The sequence below is a fragment of the Leuresthes tenuis genome, unplaced genomic scaffold (genome assembly GCF_036924035.1).
Source record: "Leuresthes tenuis unplaced genomic scaffold, fLeuTen1.0.hap1 SCAF_5, whole genome shotgun sequence".
In the NCBI taxonomy this organism is placed as follows: domain Eukaryota; kingdom Metazoa; phylum Chordata; class Actinopteri; order Atheriniformes; family Atherinopsidae; genus Leuresthes; species Leuresthes tenuis.
Window position 1 is genome coordinate 21,461,592 of NW_027325359.1, and position 12,408 is coordinate 21,473,999.

Consider the following 12,408-nt stretch of genomic DNA (forward strand, 5'->3'; position numbering starts at 1 on the left):
GGAAGCAATAATGAACCAGGTTTTTACAGCATATGGTTTTACTAATTATTAAAAACATTTTTTTAGAATAAATAAATGAATAAAGTTTTGTCTAGCAGGTCAAATATGTGCAAAATACATTCCACAGGGCAATCTAAGACCAAAACGAAGATAATTCCCTAAGCCAGTGTATCTTTTTCAACATATTTGTTTGGATTTCATTATTTCATTATTTTGTAGATTTCATTGAACTAAATTAATGTTAAGGGAAACGATTCTGCTCAGTGACAACAGAGGTTTTTACCAAATGGTCTGAAATATTTCCATGTGCACAAGCAGATGCACTCTCAGTAGCAAAATCACGCGTAAAATAACTCATTTCTAGATTTGAAATTCCTGAAAAGATCTTCAGTGATAATTTGACACACTTTGTAAACAATGTCATCTCACTGATGGCAAAGAACTTAAAATAGACCTTAGAAACCACTGTGATATAGAAGGTTTCGCTAACACATTGGAATTGTTTTACTATTTACATATGCATGTGCAGTGAAGAATTGCTTGCTGCTGATAAATGCAAAGAAGAACAGCTTACACATAAATGCTCACATATAGGCTGCTGAATGCAATGAAGACCTGCTTATCCAGTAAAGTTCAATGTCAATGTGTAATATCCAATTAGGATTTGCAAAACAGTGAAGTTAAACAATGAATGGGTCCATAGTCGGTATGAGAAGACTACAGGAATATTTACCTGGGTGTACGTTCAAACAGAGATGAGAAAATTGCGATAAATTATTGTTTGTTTGTTTGTTAGTATGTATATGAATGTTATGTGTATAAACTGTGTTGAGTTGTAGTTACTCAGTAGTGTCTCAGTGAAACAACCGATGGGGGAAGCCTTGCGGTGACAACAAAAGCAGTGTTTTACTGATCAGTCAAGTTGCTCCAGTGTACTCCATACAAACTGGTTGGCTACTGAAGGGATAGAAAATGGGGAATACTTGTTTTAAAGCAAACAAGGAATTAGATGGGAAAAATACATGTTTTAACGGGACCCAGACAATATTAAATACTCAGACAGATGGGAGAAGAAGTGTAGTTTTGTAGGAAATCACAAAATTATTACATAAAATGAGTGAAATCAATTGACGAATGCCTTTCTGAAGAGCTGTTTACCACAGATGAGCAGCTTTGCGACCAAGCACATTGTAGATCGCTTTACTGCCAAAATGATCTAGTTTAATGGATTGGTTTAGACATTTATAACAGCATTTTAAGAACAAAGAGAGAAACAAAAAGGGACAACGCTTCATGGTGGAAGGTGATGTATAAATAACTGTGTATATGATGAAGGAGAGACCATTTGAGCAGCACAGCCATTTCGCAGCACAGGGACAGCAGTCCAAGTTAAAGGATCTCCCATGTGGTATCACCTGTCACACTGTGTCAAGGCATCAAAAGAAGAAAAAATCACCAAACTCAAGGACAAAGAGACGAAGACTCCGGTGAACGAAGAGAGAGGACTTACAAACCAGAAATACAAAAGGATGCTCGATATCAAGATCCAGAAGAAGAGGCTAACAATGCCACGAACACTTACGATGCTGGGAATGATGCCAGCAATGAACAGAGAAGAAGATTCAGTGTCATCAATCTGCAACACGTGCCTCTAATGAGGGGGTGAATATAGAATCCTCAACGATTACAACGTCTCTGGGAACTGTGACAACAACAAGGTTTAAACCATTTTGATATATATTGTAACCTATTGGCTAAGGAATAGTGCTGAAAATGAGGTAAATCTAATCCACCACTGTCCTTGGTCTTCTGTAGGGTTTTTAAACTAATACGTGGTGGTTTGTTTTTCCACAGAAATTTGGAGATGCATGAATCTAGTGACTTAAACCAAGTAGCAGATAGTTTTATGGGGATCATTGAGAACAAATAGTTAACTTTTGGTAGTATCATCATTTTAATGGTTGTAACTCTCCCCATAAGTGATATAGGTAAGGACTTCCAACGAGAGAGATCGTCCTCTACTCTCTTTACTAATTGCACATAATCCATCTGTACTTATCAGTTTAATATGTGATATGTCTATGCAAGGACTACATATTAAATGGATTTTTATCAATAGGAGTTGAAAAAGGAGCTTGCTCCGTTCACTCCAAGCATCGACCCGGTACTGCAGTGCCGCTGGGAACGGTGCGCTCTCCTCTGCTCTTGTGAAAAAGCTAACAGCGGTGCAGGATGGAAGTTTCTTTTAGTCTGCTGAGAAAAGAGAGTGAATGCGAAGTAGACTTTAACACGGCTCTGGGAGCGAGCCGAGTGCGGGCTAACCAGGAGAAATGCTTGAAAGAAACGCGACACCGAATGAGCGGTCAGAACAAAGCCTCAATACGGTGTTCCTGTGGTGTTTTTATAAAATGCGGTGAAAATAAAGGTGTGAATGCCCCATAGAAAACTAAAAGGTGGAGCGGAAGGAAGTGTTCGGCTGCAAGAAGGTGTGAATGTCCGACTATATTTGGTGAAAAGCAGGTGAAGCAAGGTCTGAATGCCCAACCTTACATCATCAAAAGCGAGATCAGAGGTTTTTGGCTGCAAGAAGGCCATAGTTTGCCAAAAGCGGGTAAGGTGCGAATGACCGACTAAATATCAACAAAAGTGGGGGCGGAGGTCTTCGGATGCAAGTGGGTGTGAATATCCCACCATACAAGTATGGTGGAGAGGAAGCTGTGAATGGCCGACCATAGTTTGCAAAAAGCGGGTGAGAAAAGGTGCGAATGTCCAACCATACATGATCGAAACAGGGTGTTTGGCTGCGACAAGGTGTGAATGTCCACCCATAATTAATGAAAAGCGGGCAACAAGTAGGTTCGAATGCCATACCATACATCATCAAAAGCAGGAGTGGATGTGTTCGGCTACAAGAAGGTTTGAATGTCCGAGCATAGTTTGTAAAAAGCGGGTAAGAAAAGGTTCGAATGCCCGAACATACACCATCAAAAGAGGGAGCGGAGGTGTTCCGCTTTAAGACGGTGTGAATGTCCGACCATAGTTGGTAAAAAGTGGGTATGAAAAGGTGCGAATGCCCAAATTCGGCTGCAAAAAACTGTGTTCGGCTGCAAAAAGGTGTGAATGTTCGACTAAAGTTTGTAAAAAGCGGGTAAGACAAGGTGCGAATGCCTGACAATGTATGATCAAAAGCGGGAGCGGAGGTGTTCAGCTGCAAGAAGGTCTAAATGTCCATAATTAATTGCTAGAAAACATGAAAGAAAATTTTCGAAAATCAATCCGCACATGATCATAAGTGGGAGAGGAGGTGTTCAGCTGCAAGAAGGTGTGAATATCCTACCATAATTGCTAAAAAATGTGTTAGAAACGGTAAGAATCCCGGACCATACCTTATCAAAAGCTAGAGAGGTGGTGTTCGGCTACAAGTAGGTGTGAATGTCTGACTAAAGTTCAAATATATTAACAAAAGCGGGAGGAGAGGTCTTCGGATGAGTGGTTGAGAATTTCCAACCATAATCTATAAAATGCGGTGAAAAAAAAGGTGTGATAGAAACCTAAAAGGTGGAGCGGAAGTGTTCGGCTGCAAGAAGGTGTGAATGTCCATCTATAGTTGGTGAAAAGCAGGAAAAGCAAGGTCTGAATGCCCAATCTTACATCATCAAAAGCGAGATCAGAGGTGTTTGGCGGCAAGAAAACGGGTAAGGTGTGAATGACCAACTAAATATCAACAAAAGTGGGGGCGGAGATCTTCGGATGCAAGTGGGTGTGAATATCCCACCATACAAGTATGGTGGAGAGGAAGCTGTGAATGGCCGACCATAGTTTGCAAAAAGCGGGTGAGAAAAGGTGCGAATGTCCAACCATACATGATCAAAACAGGGAGCGGAGGTGTTTGGCTGTGACAAGGTGTGAATGTCCACCCATAATTAATGAAAAGCGGGCAACAAGTAGGTTCGAATGCCCAACCATACATCAACAAAAGCAGGAGTGGATGTGTTTGGCTACAAGAAGGTTTGAATGTCCGAGCATAGTTTGTAAAAAGCGGGTAAGAAAAGGTGCGAATGCCCGACAAAGTATGATCAAAAGAGGGAGTGGAGGTTTTCGGCTACAAGAAGGTTTGAATGTACGACCATAGTTGGTAAAAAGTGGGTAAGAAAAGGTTCGAATGCCCGAATATATACCATCAAAAGCGGAAGCGGAGGTGTTCGGCTGCAAGAAGGTGTGAACGTCCGACCAAAGTTTGTAAAAAGCAGTTAAGAAAAGGTTCGAATATCCAACCAAACATAATCAAAAGTGGGAGCAGAGCTGTTCGACTGCAAGTAGGTGTGAATATCCACACATAATTCCTGAAAAATGGGTAAGAAAAGGTGCGCATGCCCAACCATACATCATCAAAAGAAGAAGTGGATGCGTTCTGCTACAAGAAGGTTTGAATGTCCAACCATAGTTTGTAAAAAGCGGGTAAGAAAAAGTTCGAATGCCCGAACATACACCATCAAAAGAGGGAGCGGAGGTGTTCCGCTGTAAGATGCTGCGAATGTCCGACCATAGTTGGTAAAAAGCGGGTAAGAAAAGGTTAAAAAACCGGACTGTACACAATCAATAGCTGGAGCGGAGTTGTTCGGCTACAAGAAGGTGTGAAAGTCCGACCATGGTTTGTAAAAAGCGGGTAAGACAAGGTGCGAATGCCCGACAATGTATGCTCTAAAGAGGGAGCGGAGTTGTTCGGCTGCAAGGTCTGAATTTCCAACCATAATTTGTAAACACCGTTGAAGAAAAGGCTCGAAAGCCCGACTATACACCATCAAAAGCCGGAGCGGAGGTGTTCAGCTGCAAGAAGGTCTGAATGTCCACCAATAATTACTGAAAAATGGGTAAGAAAAGGTGTGAATGCCCAACTATACATCATCACAAGCAGAAGTGGATGTGTTCGGCCACAAGAAGGTTTAAATGTCCGACCATAGTTTGTAAAAGGCGGGTAAGAAAAGGTTCGAATGCCCGAACATACACAATCAAAAGAGGGAGCGGAGGTGTTTCACTGCAAGAAGGTGTGAATGTCCGAGCATAGTTTGTAAAAAGTGGGTAAGAAAAGGTTCGAATGCCAGAACATACACCATCAAAAGAGGGAGCGGAGGTGTTCCGCTGTAAGAAGGTGTGAATGTCCGACCATAGTTGGTAAAAAGCGGGTAAGAAAAGGCTCGAATGCCCGACAATGTATGATCAAAAGAGGGAGCGGAGGTTTTCGGCTGCAAGAAGGTCTGAATGTCCAACCATAATTTGTAAAAACCGGGGAAGAAAAGGCTCGAAAGCCCAACTATACACCATCAAAAGCGGGAGGGGAGGTGTTCAGCTGTAAGATGGTGTGAATGTCCACCCATAATTCCTGAAAAATCGGTAAAAAAAGGTGCGAATGCCCAACCATACAACATCAAAAGCAGGTGTGAATGTCATCATAATTTGCAAAAACCTGATGAGAAATGGTGAGAATGCCCGACTATACACCATCAAATGCGGGAGCGGAGGTGTTCGGCTGTGAGTAGGTGTGAATGTCCGACCATACTTGCTGAAAAATATGACAAAGCAGTTTTCACTTGGTTTGAGTGAAGGAATTCATTTTATATCAAAATCCGAAATTGTGTAGAACTGGTGAAAAGAAGCTTATTCTCGGATTCCTAAAGGTTTAGTGTTGTTCTTTGGTATACTGCAAAGTAATACTTTCTATTTTGTTGAAACCCATTCAGACATGGATAAATATGAAGGACAAAGCAGTTTTAACTTGGTTTGAGTGAAGGAATTAATTTTATATCAAAATCCGAAATTGTGTAGAACTGGTGATAAGAAGCTTATTCTCGGATTCCTAAAGGTTTAGTGTTGTTCTTTGGTATACTGTAAAGTAATACTTTCTTTTTTGTTGAAACCTATTCAGACATGGATAAATATTAAGGACAAAGCAGTTTTAACTTGGTTTGAGTGAAGGAATTCATTTTATATCAAAATCTGAAATTGTGTAGAACTGGTGATAAGAAGCTTATTCTCGGATTCCTAAAGGTTTAGTGTTGTTCTTTGGTATACTGCAAAGTAATACTTTCTTTTTTGTTGAAACCTATTCAGACATGGATAAATATTAAGGACAAAGCAGTTTTAACTTAATCGGTTTCAACAAAATAGAAAGTATTACTTTGCAGTATACTAAAGAACAACACTAAACCTTTAGGAATCCGAGAATAAACTTATTTCCACGAGTTCTACACAATTTCGGATTTTGATATAAAATGAATTCCTTCACTCAAACCAAGTTAAAACTGCTTTGTCCTTGATATTTATACATGTCTGAATCGGTTTCAACAAAATAAAAAGTATTACTTTGCAGTATACCAAAGAACAACACTAAACCTTTAGGAATCCGAGAATAAACTTATTTCCACGAGTTATACACAATTTCGGATTTTGATATAAAATGAAATCCTTCACTCAAACCAAGTTAAAACTGCTTTGTCATATTTTTCAGCAAGTATGGTCGGACATTCACACCTACTCACAGCCGAACACCTCCGCTCCCGCATTTGATGGTGTATAGTCGGGCATTCTCACCATTCTCATTCTCATCAGGTTTTTGCAAATTGTGATCTGACATTCACACCTGCTTTTGATGATGTATGGTTGGGCATTCGCACCTTTTTTTTTTACCCATTTTTGAGGAATTATGGGTGGACATTCACACCTTCTTGCAGCTAAACACCTCCGCTCCCACTTATGATCATGTGCGGTTTGATATTCGAAAATTTTCTTTCATGTTTTCTAGCAATTATTGATGGACATTCAGACCTTCTTGCAGCTGAACCCCTCTGCTCCCGCTTTTGATGATGTATAGTTGGGCTTTCAAGCCTTTTCTTCCCCGGTTTTTACAAATTATGGTTGGACATTCAGACCTTCTTTTAGCCGAAAACCTCCGCTCCCTTTTTTGATCATACATTGTCGGGCATTCGCAACTTTTCTTACCCGCTTTTTACAATACATGGTCGGACTTTCACACCTTCTTGTAGCCGAACACATTCGCTCCCGCTATTGATTGTGTGCAGTCGGGTATTTTAACCTTTTCTTACCCACTTTTTACCAACTACGGTCGGACATTCACACCTTCTTATGGCGGAACACCTCCGCTCCCTCTTTTGATGGTGTATGTTTGGGCATTCGAACCTTTTCTTACCCGCTTTTTACAAACTATGGTCGGACATTCAAACCTTCTTGTATCCGAACACATCCAGTTCTGCTTTTGAGGATGTATGGTCGGACTTTCACTCCTTTTAGTAGCCAAACAACTCCGCTCCCGCTATTGATTGTGTACAGTCGGGTATTTTAACCTTTTCTTACCCGCTTTTTACCAATTATGGTCGGACATTCACACCTTCTTACAGCGGAACACCTCCGCTCGCTGTTTTGATCATTTATGGTCTGGCAATACTACCTTTTCTTACCCGTTTTTGAGTAATTATGGCTGGACATTCACAGCTTCTTGCATCCGAACACCTCTTCTCTGCTTTTGATGATGAATAGTCCGGCATTCTTACCTTTTCTAACACATTTTTCAGTAATTATTGTCGGTCATTCAAACGTTTCTCATCAGCTTTTTGCAAATTATGATCTGACATTCACACTTACTTGCAGCCGAACACCTCGGCTTCCGTTTTTGATGGTGTATATTTTGGCATTCGAACCTTTTCTTACCCACTTTTTACAAACTATGCTCGGACATTCACACCTTCTTGCACACGAAACCCCTCCGCTCCCTCTTTTGATTGTGTATGTTCGGGCATTCGAACCTTTTCTTACCCGCTTTTTACAAACTATGGTCGGACATTCAAACCTTCTTGTGGCCGAACACATCCATTTCTGCTTTTGATGATGTATAATTGTCGGGCATTCGCACCTTGTCTTACCCGCGTTTTACAAACCATGGTCGGACTTTCACACCTTCTTGTAGCCGAACAACTCCGCTCCCGCTATTGATTGTGTACAGTCGGGTATTTTAACCTTTTCTTACCCGCTTTTTACCAATTATGGTCGGACTTTCACACCGTCTTACAGCGGAACACCTCCGCTCCCTCTTTTGATGGTGTATGTTCGGGCATTCGAACTTTTTCTTACCCGCTTTTTACAAACTATGGTCGGACATTCAAACCTTCTCGTAGCAGAACACATCCACTTCTTCTTTTGATGATGTATGGTTGGGCATTGGCACCTTTTCTTACCCATTTTTCAGGAATTATGGGTGGACATTCACACCTACTTGCAGTCGAACAGCTCTGCTCCCACTTTTGATTATGTTTGGTTGGATATTCGAACCTTTTCTTAACTGCTTTTTACAAACTTTGGTCGGACGTTCACACCTTCTTGCAGCCGAACACCTCCGCTTCCGCTTATGATGGTATATATTCGGGCATTCGAACCTTTTCTTACCCGCTTTTTACCAACTTTGGTCGGACATTCGCACCATCTTACAGCGGAACACCTCCGCTCCCTCTTTTGATGGTGTATTTTCGGGCATTCGCACCTTTTCTTACCCGCTTTTTACAAACTATGGTTTGACATTCAAACCTTCTTGTAGCCGAAAACCTCCACTCCCTCTTTTGATCATACATTGTCGGGCATTCGCACCTTTTCTTACCTGCTTTTTACAAACTATGCTCGGACATTCAAACCTTCTTGTAGCCAAACACATCCACTCCTGCTTTTGTTGATGTATGGTTGGGCATTCGAACCTACTTGTTGCCCGCTTTTCATTAATTATGGGTGGACATTCAGACCTACTTGCAGCCGAACACCTCGGCTTCCGCTTTTGATGGTGTATATTTTTGCATTCGAACCTTTTCTTACCCGCTTTTTACAAACCATGGTCGGACTTTCACACCTTCTTTTAGCCGAACAACTCCGCTCCCGCTATTGATTGTGTAGAGTCGGGTACTTTAACCTTTTCTTACCCGCTTTTTACCAACTATGGTTGGACATTCACACCTTCTTACAGCGGAACACCTCCGCTCCCTCTTTTGATGGTGTATGTTCGGGCATTCGAACCTTTTCTTACCCGCTTTTTACAAACTATGCTCGGACATTCACACCTTCTTGCAGCGAAACACCTCCGCTCCCTCTTTTGATTGTGTATGTTCGGGCATTCAAACCTTTTCTTACCCGCCTTTTACAAACTATGGTCGGACATTCAAACCTTCTTGTGGCCGAACACATCCACTTCTGCTTTTGATGATGTATAGTTGGGCATTCACACCTCTTCTTACCCATTTTCAGTAATTATTGGTGGACATTCAGACCTTCTTGCAGCTGAACACCTCTGCTCCCGCTTTTGATGGTGTATAGTCGGGCTTTCGAGGCTTTTCTTCAACGGTGTTTACAAATTATGGTTGGAAATTCAGACCTTGCAGCCGAACACCTCCGCTCCCTCTTTTGATCATACATTGTCGGACATTCGCACCTTGTCTTACCCGCGTTTTACAAACCATGGTCGGACATTCACAGCTTCCTCTCCACCATACTTGTATGGTGGGATATTCACACCCACTTGCATTCGAAGACCTCCGCCCCCACTTTTGTTGATATTTAGTCGGTCATTCACACCTTACCCGTTTTCTTGCAGCCAAACACCTCTGATCTCGCTTTTGATGATGTAAGATTGGGCATTCAGACCTTGCTTTTCCTGCTTTTCACCAACTATAGACGGACATTCACACCTTCTTGCAGCCGAACACTTCCGCTCCACCTTTTAGGTTTCTATCACACCTTTTTTTTCACCGCATTTTATAGATTATGGTTGGAAATTCTCAACCACTCATCCGAAGACCTCTCCTCCCGCTTTTGTTAATATATTTGAACTTTAGTCAGACATTCACACCTACTTGCAGCCGAACACCACCTCTCTAGCTTTTGATGATGTATGGTCCGGCATTCTTACCGTTTCTAACACATTTTTCAGCAATTATGGTAGGACATTCACACCTTCTTGCAGCTGAACACCTCCTCTCCCACTTATGATCATGTGCAGATTGATTTTCGAAAATTTTCTTTCATGTTTTCTAGCAATTAATGATGGACATTTAGACCTTCTTGCAGCTGAACACCTCCGCTCCCGCTTTTGATCATACATTGTCAGGCATTCGAACCTTGTCTTACAAACTTTAGTCAAACATTCACACCTTTTTGCAGCCGAACACAGTTTTTTTCAGCCGAACTTGGGCATTCGAACCTTTTCATACCCACTTTTTACCAACTATGGTCGGACATTCAAACCTTCTTGTAGCCGAACACATCCAGTCCTGCTTTTGATGATGTATGTTCAGGCATTCGAACCTTTTCTTACCAACAAGAAGTTGAAATCCATCTACACATTGATAAATATGAAGGACAAAGCAGTTCCCACTTGCCCATAAGAAAATAAGCTTATTCTCGGATTCCTGATCCTTCAGTGTTGCTCTTTCTTCTACTGCAAAATACAATGTTGTTCTTTGTTGAAGTCGATCTAGACATTGATAAATATTAAGGAAAAAGCAGTTTTAACTTGGTTTAAGTGAATGAATTCATTTTATACATAAAATCCGAAATCGTGCAGAACTCATGAAAATAAGCTTATTCTCGGATTCCTAAAACTTTTGATTGGCTCTTTCTTTTACTGCAAAGTACAACGTTGTTTTTTTGTTTAAATCTATCGAGACATTGATAAATATGAAGGTAAAAGCCGTTTTAACATAGTTTGAGTGAAGGAATTAATTTTATAGATAAAATCCCAAATCATGCAGAACTCCTCAAAAGGGGCGTATGGCTTAATCACAAGTGTGGTTCTTTCTCATTCAGGGTAATATGAGGAAGTTTATGCTTGAAATATATGTAGAAATGGGTACATATGAAGGACAAAGCAGTGTTAACTTAGTTTGCGTGAAGAAATTCATTTTATACATAAAATCCGAAATCGTGCAGAACTCATGAAAATAAGCTTATTCTCGGATTCCTAAAACTTTTGATTTGCACTTTCTTTTACTGCAAAGTACAAAGTTGTTTTTTGTTGAAATCTATCTAGACATTGATAAATACCAGCCAAAACTCTGCTGCCACTTTTGATAATTTATGGTTGGGCATTCTTACCTTTTCTTACCCGCTTTTTACAAATTATGATCTTACATTCACACCTACTTGCAGTCGAACACCTTCTCATGCACTTATGATCATGTGCGGTTGGGCTTTCGCACCTTTTCTTACCCATTTTTCAGTAATTATGGGTGGATATTCAGACCTTCTTGCAGCTGAAAACCTCCGCACCTCTTTTGATCATACATTGTCGGGCATTCACACCTTGTCTTACCCGCTTTTTACAAACTTTAGTCGGACATTCAAACCTTCTTGCAGCTGAACCACCTCCGCTCCCTGTTTTGATCATATATGGTCTGGCAATAGTACCTTTTCTTACCCGTTTGTGAGTAATTATGGCTGGACATTCACACCTTCTTGCAGCCGAACACAACCTCTCCCGCTTTTGATGATATATGGTCCGGCATTCTTACCTTTTCTAACACATTTTTCAGTATTTGAACCTTCTCTTACCCGCTTTTTACAAACCATGGTTGGACTTTCATACCTTCTTGTAGCTGAACAACTCCACTCCTGCTTTTGATGATTTATGGTTGGACATTCGCATCTTTTCCTACCCATTTTTCAGTAATTATGGGTGGATATTCACATCTTCTTGCAGCTGAACACCTCCTCTCCCGCTAATGATCATGTAAGGTTTGATATTCCAAAATTTTCTTTCATGTTTTAAAGCAATTATTAATGGACATTCACACCTACTTGCAGCCGAACACCACCTCTCCCGCTTTTGATGATGTATGGACCGGCATTCTTACCTTTTCTAACACATTTTTCAGCAATTATGGTTGGAGAATCACACCTACTCACAGTCGAACAACTCCGCTACCGCATTTGATGGTGTATAGTCGGGATTTCTCACCCTTTCTCATCAGCTTTTTGCAAATTATTCTCTGACAGTCACACCTACTTGCAGTCGAACAGCTCTGCTCCCGCTTTTGATTATGTTTGGTTAGATATTCGAACCTTTTCTTAACTGCTTTTTTACAAACTTTGGTCGGACGTTCACACCTTCTTGCAGCCGAACACCTACGCTTCCGGTTTTGATAGTGTATATTCGGGCATACGAACCTTTTCTTACCCGCTTTTTACAAACCATGGTCGGACTTTCACACCTTCTCTTAGCTGAACAACTCCGCTCCCTCTTTTGATTGTGTACAGTCGGGTATTTTAACCTTTTCTTACCCGCTTTTTACCAACTATGATCGGACATTCACACCGTCTTACAGCGGAACACCTCCGCTCCCTCTTTTGATGGTGTATGTT

General features: G+C 41.0%; 1 pseudogene; it reads left to right on the forward strand.

Annotated features, from left to right (window-relative positions):
• The first annotated feature begins 2,021 nt into the window (after positions 1–2,021).
• LOC140308050 (U2 spliceosomal RNA) lies at positions 2,022–2,198 on the forward strand (annotated as a pseudogene).
• Positions 2,199–12,408: the final 10,210 nt, after the last annotated feature.